Genomic DNA, 6,601 nt, shown 5'->3' on the forward strand with positions numbered 1-6,601 from the left:
CAGCTTATTAGATACAATATAACTTGTTTAATATTACAATAATCTGTGGATTGAACTCGTAAACTCATTCTCATTTTTCATAAACAAGGTTTCTCCTTGCGCAAATTAACCAAAAAATTTATAGAATTCTGTGAAAATACAACAATGTTCTTGTTACAAATTATAGTCTTAGAAGTTTTACAGAGTATTACAACCTTTTAAACACTTTCCAGTGTACAATTTAATTGCGTTGGATGTTGTTTGTGGTGATAGTGAACAGCTTTACTGTATTGGCCACTATCATTATATATATATATATATATGTATATATATATATATATAGTTAATACTAGCTATATGACAGTTCCATATATAGTTAGTCATTATGTTATTAGTTTAGTTAATTTATTTTTTGTATCTTTCCTTTCTAAGCCTTATTATTATTTCTAAACTCTAGAGGATTATCGTGTTTCCTTTTCGGTTTTTGTAGAAGAGTTAATGTGTTATTTATTACTTCCTGTAGCCCGTTCTGTGTGTTTTATAACTGTGGAAGGTTGGTTAAGAGGAATAATGTTAGACTCACCTCATAGTAAGTTTAACATGTTATTTCTTTTGTTTTACGTTTAGCATTGTTATATTTTAATGGATGGTTCTTTTATTTTTTATTTTATGTCTTCTAAACGATAGTTTTTGGTTATACTTATGACAAATTACAGCTACTAACTTGACATAGTTTAAACCGTAAGATGTGTCATCTGTCACACTCGCAAACACCACACTCCTCTATGGAGTGGCTTGATGAGTTTTCATTGGTCAAAAACGGGAAATGGAAAAAAATCAAGCATGTTACAGAAAATTAATTATACAACAGTAATTCAAGACAACAGCTAGTGGTTCTGTGTTCCCTAAATAAACTATACTGTATTATTCATTGTCACTTTCATTAGCAGTTATGGTTAGACTGTTTAATATATCGAATGTTATTACTTTTTAGTCTTATTTTCTATTATTATATTTTTACTATACATATTGTTATGTATTGTTAGATTAATATACATCTCTGTGTGTGTGTGTGAATGTAGGACTATATATCTGTGTGTGTGAATGAAGGACTATATATCTGTGTGTATGAATGTATGACTATATATATCTGTGTGTGTGAATGTATGACTATATATATCGGTGTGTGTGAATGTAGGACTATATATCTGTGTGTGTGAATGTATGACTATATATATCTGTGTGTGTGAATGTAGGACTATATATCCGTGTGTGTGAATGTAGGACTATAGCTCTGTGTGTGAGTGTGTGACTATAGCTGTGTGTGTGTGTGAATGTAGGACTATAGCTCTGTGTGTGTGAATGTAGGACTATAGCTGTGTGTGTAAGTGTGTGAATGTAGGACTATAGCTGTGTGTGTAAGTGTGTGAATGTAAGATTATAGCACTGTGTGTGTATGTAGGACTATATGTGTGGGTGAATCCAGGAATATAGCTCTGTGTGTGTGAATGCATGACTATATATCTGTGTGTGTGTGAATGCAGGACTATATATGTGTGTGTGTGTGAATGCAGGACTATATATCTGTGTGTTTGTGTGTGAATGCAGGACTATATATCTGTGTGTGTGTGTGAATGCAGGACTATAGCTATGTGTGTGTGAATGTAGGACTATAGCTCTCTGTGTGTGAGTGTGTGACTACAACTCTGTGTGTGAATGTAGGACTACAGCTGTGTGTGTGAGTGTGTGAATGTAGGATTATAGCTCTGTGTGTGTGAGTGTGTGAATGTGGGATTATAGCTCTGTGTGTGTGAATATATGACTATATGTGTGTGTGAATGCAGGACCAGGACTATATATCTGTGTGTGTGTGAATGTAGGACTATAGCTATGTGTGTGTGAATGTAGGACTATAGCTATGTGTGTGTGAATGTAGGACTATAGCTCTGTGTGTGTGTGAATGTAGGACTATATATGTGTGTGTGTGAATATAGGACTATAGCTCTGTGTGTGTGAATGTAGGACTATAGCTCTGTGTGTGAGTGTGTGATTATAGCTCTGTGTGTATGAATGCAGGACTATAGCTCTGTGTGTGTGAATGCAGGACTATAGCTCTGTGTGTGAGTGTGTGACTATAGCTCTGTGTGTGTGAATGTAGGACTATATGTGTGTGTGAATGTAGGACTATAGCTCTGTGTGTGTGAATGTAGGACTATATATGTATGCGTGAATGTAGGACTATAGCTCTGTGTGTATGAATGCAGGACTATATATCTCTGTGTGTGCCTACATTCACGCACACACGGATATATAGTCCCACATTCACGCACACACGGATATATAGTCCCACATTCACGCACACACGGATATATAGTCCCACATTCACACACACGGATATATAGTCCCACATTCACACACACGGATATATAGTCCCACATTCACACATACGGATATATATAGTCCCACATTCACACATACGGATATATATAGTCCCACATTCACACATACGGATATATATAGTCCCACATTCACACACACGGATATATAGTCTCACATTCACACACAAATATATAGTTCTGCATTCACACACAGAGATATATAGTCCTGCATTCACACGGAGAGAGATAGTCCTACATTCACACGGAGAGAGATAGTCCTACATTCACACACACACACACACACACACACACACACACATATATATATATATGCAATCCTACATACACACAGATATATAGTCCTACATTCACACACACACACACAGAACTACAGTCCTACATTCACACACTCACAAACAGAGCTATAGTCCTACATTCACACACTCAGAGCTAGTCCTACATTCACGCACACAGAGCTACTCCTACATTCACGCACTCAGAGCTATAGTCCTACATTCACACACTCACAAACAAAGCTATAATCACACACTCACACACACAGAGCTATAGTAATGTAGGACTATATATTTGTGTGTGTGAATGTAGGATTATATATCTGTGTGTGTGTGAATGTAGGACTATAGCTCTGTGTGTGTGTGTGAATGTAGGACTATAGCTCTGTGTGTGTGTGTGAATGTAGGACTATATATATATATCTGTGTGAATGCAGGACTATAGTAAGTCTCCCAAGTTGACCAAACCTCTTGAAATATTATTGGAATTACGGTCGAAAATATCGATAATAACGAAGCATCCAATTAATGAAACAACGAATTCTAATTTGTATAAGTAGAAACGTAAGAAAAATATACATGTACTCTATGTACATCGCTTGCTTTGATGGGAAGTTAATATTAATTACACTAGAATGATTTAAATGTAGAGAATCAGTTTTTGATCACACTGTAGAATTTAACTATCAAATCTGTGCTATTTGTTGGCAGCATTTTTTCCTCTCGGCCATTATTTTCTGAAATACTCGTCATTCTTTAACTGATATTAATTTGTCCTACGTAGAATTAGAGCCAATGAGTAGCGTTGCTTAACAAGATATGCCTGTAGAATAAATCTATTTTAAACCAACTGTTTCAATACGTTCATCTTTGTAACTTCGTTATCAAGTCATTGTTTTCTTACTGCTAACATTTAATGTCTTGCTTGTGAGCTTAGTGTGTTGTGAGTATTTAGTTTCGTAAGACAATAATTTTATATATAGAACTTCACTGTGATATTAATGTCTTTCTTGTAGAGCTTAGAGTGATGTGTTGCTGTGTTGTGAGTATTTAGTTTTGTCAGAAAATAGCTTTATGTGTAGAGCTTCACTGTAAAGTCTGTGTTTTGTGTTACTGTGTCAAAGCAATAAGCACTAGTATAAGTTATAGAACTCGACTGTTTAATTAATGTTTGTGTTGCTATCTCTTCAGTAAATAACAGACTCTGTTTGGACAACTTGTCTGTGAATTTAGTATTCTGTGTTGTCCGTATTTGGAACTAGTTGTATTTTTGAAAACTGATTGTGAATTAGTTTCTCCGTGATATTGTATTGCTGGCACTCTATACTGGTATAGTTTTACGCGTAGAATTTGATTGTGGATTCAGTGTTTCGTACTATTGTGTTGCCAATACCTAGGAGTAGTATTTGTGAAAACTGACTTGAAGTAATTGCTCTACTATAATTTAATACTGGTAGGGCACATTTATTTGTAAAACTAGGTTGTGGAGCCTGTGCTTTGTGTTGTCAGTATTTAGCACTGATAGTTTTAGTTGTAGAACTCCACTGTGAAGTGTGTTTTGGGTTGCTGTGTTGAACGTGTTTACCACTAACATTATATGTAGAACTGGCCTTTGTCATTGTTTGCTAAACTAGTTACATGCGTACAACTTGGCTGTGAAGTCAGTGTTTCGTGTTGCCAGTAATTAGCTTTGCTAGTTTAGATTTAACTGTGTAGAACTTCACTGTGAAAACAATGTTTCATGCTACCAATAATTAGCTTTGTTAGGCTAGTTTTAAATGTGTAGAACTTGACTGTGAAGGCAGTGTTTCATGCTACCAATAATTAGCTGTGCTAGGCCAGATTCATGTGTAGAACTTGACTTAGAAGCAGTGTTTCATGCTACCAATAATTAGCTGTGCCAGGCCAGATTCATGTGTAGAACTTGACTGTGAAGGCAGTGTTTCATGCTACCAATAATTAGCTGTGCTAGGCCAGATTCATGTGTAGAACTTGATTTAGAAGCAGTGTTTCATGTTACTAATAATTAGCTGTGCTAGGTTAGTTTCATATGTAGAACTTGACTTTGAAAGCAGGTTTCATGCTACCAATAATTAGCTGTGCTAGGCCAGTTTTAAATATATAGAACTTGACTGTTCTTACATATCCTGAATTCCAAAATACCAGTGAGGATAAATGATTTTAAAATAGCTTTGTAGTCAGTTTTTACTTCAGTAACGCCCGTAGTTGTTAGATCCACTGCAATTTTTGATAGATTGTGAAAATTTAATTGTATTGCATGATGAAAAAAGACTTTTTTCTGTCGTTATACGGTTCGTGTGAACATCATGAATTTGTAGGTAAAGCAAAACCAAAGAAGAAACAGTCTACATTAGTTTAAGATCGAAATAATAGTTTTGAATGCTTAGTTAGCAATCCGTAAGCATAGATATCATAAAGTGTAAGCTTGTGTGTTATAAACTAAATCAAGTTCAAAGTACCAAAATAATACATAAATCTTGGACAAGATAGTGATCTTCTATGAGTGTGACCATATTGGATGTTGTCACATTCACTCGACTCACTGTCTGACATGGCCTACTGATTAAGGCGTTCGACTCGCAATATGCGGGTCGCAGGATCGAACCGAACAGGCTTGCACTTTCGCCTGTGAGAAAGTTTTAATGTGACGGTCAATCCCACTATTCGTTGGTAAAGAGTAGTCCAAGAGTTAGCGGGGGGGGGGAGTAGTTTTGGCTAGCAGCCCTCTTTCTAATCTGTCATTTCAAAATTAAGGGCAACTAGCGCTAATACCCCTCGAGTAGTTTTGTGTGATATTTAACAAGAAAAGAAAATTACTAGAATCCAGATACCCTGCCATCTTGGATCAGCCTTGTGGTAGTGGCGCCCTCCAATGGGCGTGGCTTTCATGAAGAGGTCCCTTTCAACTCATTAATTACGAATATACACGAGTCAGAGTAGACCCCCTCCATGACTGTAGGATAATTTCGGTTAATATAAAACTGCCGTATCCTTTGTTCATCCAGCTTTTGTTTTATTTACAGTTCCAAAACGGAGGTACTTTGGGTAAACAGTGATCCCAAAAATACAGAGGAAAAACAAACTGACCACACATTGCTTATTTCATCCCGCACCAGGGACCTCTGGATCTAAAATTTAGAGGGCATTAGGGACATAAAGACACACATACACACTTAACCCCGACGTTGTGTCGTCTCAACTAATAGGATCAATGTCAAAGGTACTACGACCTTAGTGTCCTAGGTATACTACTAATTCATTTTACAAATTAGAATTTACCTTTTTTGTGTTATTATTAGGTGTCATCATTGTTGATTTTGTTCATTCCAGCTTGCCGACAAAAAGCCTAAAATAATTTTTAACTACAAATTGTATGCACACGTTTCACGAATATCACATAACATCCAGTTCAAGCAACTTCAGTGTTATAATCGAAAACCCTCATGTGAGGACATATTGGTGAGCTTCATTACTATTGGTGGGAAGGACATAACACTTCGCGGAACCTTTTTTTAAGTAGAGAATTAGCGACTTATTTTAAAGAATAATAATAAATAAATAAAAATAGATAATAATAATCAGTACATTGCAAAAAGGGGGCGCGGGCTGACCCTGTGGTAGAGCTTTGAATTTCGGAGCTGGCAAACCGGGTTCGAGTCTGTGTGATACCACAAAAACAAAATATTCCCATAGCTTTAAGCTGTTGGTGCATTATAAGAATGACGGTCAATCCCAAAGAGTGTCTAGTGGGTGGTAGAATATTGTTGATTGGCTTCTTTCTATCTGGTCAGTAGTCCAAAATTCGAGACGGCGGCAGATATGGTTAGTAGCTTTGTTATAAATACAAATATCATCGCAAAACAGCTGTTTCGAGGAGTACACAGCGTGGTCACAAGTAAATAGACACCACCTTTTCAGAAAAAATGAAAA

At 36.3% G+C, this 6,601-nt stretch overlaps 1 long non-coding RNA gene across 1 annotated transcript in view; it reads left to right on the forward strand.

The window, feature by feature from the left end:
* The first annotated feature begins 500 nt into the window (after nucleotides 1-500).
* The window catches only part of LOC111089203, a 22,584-nt gene continuing 16,483 nt past the window's right edge, over nucleotides 501-6,601 (forward strand). Inside the window, exon 1 of the long non-coding RNA XR_002613511.1 lies at nucleotides 501-568. This is a non-coding gene — a long non-coding RNA (uncharacterized LOC111089203). The remainder of the gene's footprint in view (nucleotides 569-6,601) is intronic.

The sequence above is a fragment of the Limulus polyphemus genome, unplaced genomic scaffold, assembly GCF_000517525.1.
Source record: "Limulus polyphemus unplaced genomic scaffold, Limulus_polyphemus-2.1.2 Scaffold5536, whole genome shotgun sequence".
In the NCBI taxonomy this organism is placed as follows: Eukaryota; Metazoa; Arthropoda; class Merostomata; order Xiphosura; family Limulidae; genus Limulus; species Limulus polyphemus.